Source organism: Pseudopipra pipra, chromosome Z (genome assembly GCF_036250125.1).
Source record: "Pseudopipra pipra isolate bDixPip1 chromosome Z, bDixPip1.hap1, whole genome shotgun sequence".
Classification (NCBI taxonomy): domain Eukaryota; kingdom Metazoa; phylum Chordata; class Aves; order Passeriformes; family Pipridae; genus Pseudopipra; species Pseudopipra pipra.
In genome coordinates, this window is record NC_087581.1 from 37,532,258 (window position 1) to 37,534,931 (window position 2,674).

The window sequence follows — 2,674 nt, forward strand, 5'->3', positions numbered from 1 at the left end:
CCCTCTAATCATCTTGGTGGCTCTGCTCTAGACCAGCTCCAACAGGTACATGTCTTTCCTGTGCTGAGGATCCCAGAGCTGGACACAGGACTCCAGGTCAATCTCATCAGAGTGGATTAGAGGGGCAGAATCACTCTACCTGCTGGCCACTCCTCTTTTGACGCAGCTCGGGACACGATTGGCTTTCTGGGCTGCAAGTGCACATTGTCAGGTCATGTCTGGCTTTTCGTTCACCCTCAAGTCCTTCTCTTCAGGACTTCTCTCAGTAAGTTCTTCTCCCAGTCTGTATTTATTTCTGGGATTGCCCCAACCCAGGTGTAGCACTTGGCTGTGATAAATCTCAAGAGATTCCCATGAGCCCACTTTTTGAGCTTGTCCAGGTCCCTCGGGAGGGCATGCCATCTCTCAGGAGAGTCAGCTGTGCCGCTCAGCTTGGTGTCATCTGCAAGTTTGCTGAGGGTGCACTCGATCCCGCTATCTGTGTCACTGATTAAGATATTAAATAGCACTGGTCCCAACATGGGCCCCTAAGGGACCCCATTTGTCACTGCTTTCCACCCATTAAGCCATTGACCACTACCCTCTGGATGCGACCACAGACACAGGACTGGAAAGGATACTAAGCAGGTTTGCAGATGACACAAAACTGGGAAGAGCTGCTGACTCTGTCGAAGGCAGGGAGGTCCTCCAGAGAGACCTCAACAAATGAGAGGACTGGGCAATCACCAACCAGATGAATTTCAACAAGAAATGCTGGTCTGCACCTGGGATGGGGCAACCCAGGATGTATCTACAGACTGGAGAATGAGATGCTGGAAAGCAGTGCCATGGAAAGGGACCTGGGAGTCCTGGTCGATGACAAGTTGAATAGGAGTCAGCAGTGCCCTGGCAGCCAGGAGGGCCAACTGTGTCCTGGGGGGCATCAGGCACAGCATCACCAGCTGGTCAAGGGAGGGGATTGTCCTGCTCTGCTCTGCACTGGTGCAGCCTCACCTTGAATATTGTGTGCAGTTTTGGGCACCACAATATAAGAAAGATATTAAGCTCTTAGAGCATGTCCAAAGGAGGGCAACAAAGATGGTGAAGAGCCTCGAGGGGAAGCTGTATGAGGACCAGCTGAGGTTGCTTGGTCTGTTCAGCCCGGAGAAGAGGAGACTGAGGGGAGACCTCATTGCAGTCTACAACTTCCTTGTGAGGGGAAGAGGAGAGGCAGGCGCTGATCTCTTCCTGTGGTGACCAGTGACAGGACCTGGGGGAATGGCCTGAAATTGTGTCAGAGGAGGTTTGGGTTAGATATTAGGAAAAGCTTCTTCACCCAGAGGGTGGTTGGGCACTGGAACAGGCTCCCCAGGGAAGTGGTCACAGCGCTAAGAGTGTCTGAGTTCAAGATGTGTTTGGACGATACTCTTGGGCACATGGTGTGACTCTCGAATGGTCCTGTGCAGGGCCAAGTGTTGGGCTTGATGATCCTTGTAGATGATCTATTCTTACTCAGCATATTCTGTGATTCTGTGATCCTGTGATCTGATCAACTGCCACGACCCGGGGGAAGAGGAATAGGATCGGGCACTGCAAATCAGGGTCTTCACACAGTGGAGGTCGAGGAGCAATGCCAAACTTTATTCGGGGAACAGCAACTTATATAGGGTAGGTTTAAGGGTGGAGTTTGGGCTAGGGAGGAGCATAGGACTGACAACTCAGGGATGAAGGTGATTGGGCAACTGGATAAGGAGGGGAGGAGTTTGGGTGTAACTAGGGGAATGGACCAATGACAGCTACCTCTGCATTGCACCAAACACTAACCAATGGCAGGCAGAGGAGCGGGAAAACAGGGAAAAGGCGGGAAAACTGTGGGGGGAAGAAGGAGACAATATGGAGGGTGATTTTAAAAACAACAACTGGGAGTATACATAACAATACAACAATACAGTAATGAACTGGGGAGAACTGGGGCAAAACTGTCAAGTCCATGGGGTGTCACATCCGGTATAAAGGAGTCCAGTTCAGTATACAAGTGTCCATTTATGGGTTATAGATTTTCCTCCATGCTTCATATCTTTGCCATTCTGCTTCATCTCTTCCAACAATCAACTCCTCATCCATTGAATGGATGATTTGATGGATACCCATCAAATCCATAACTCCTCAATTTAGGGAGAAGGATGTTATAGAAAACCATGTCAAAGGCCTAACAGCTGTCCAGATGGATGACATTCATAGCTTTTCCCTGTCCATTGATGTAGGCACTCCATAGTAGGTTTACTCTTACGAGTGTCCCTTTCAGTCACCCACAGTCAGTGCTCTGCAGCCCCATGCAGTGCCTTTAGACTTCAAGTGATGTGAGAACAGGCATATAGCAGTGAGCTAGTTATCCATATCATCCCATTGAACAAGCTCCTCACTTCCTTGCACAAAACTTGCCCAGGATCAGTGCTGGATAGTTTTCTAAACAAGTGTGACCCACAGGAGCAGTGGGTCCTTATTTCCCATTTTGGATCAACATCTGTGAGGGATCCGATTTTTTAATTGCCTTAAAACATTGCTACTGTAGCAGCCTCCTACCAGGAGATTGAAGATAAAAGCTGAGGGGAGGAGACCATAGCCCACGAACTGTTAGCTCTGTGGAGGCCCAGGAGCAAGTCTCTACGTGTGTGATGCTTATCTAAAGGAGGGC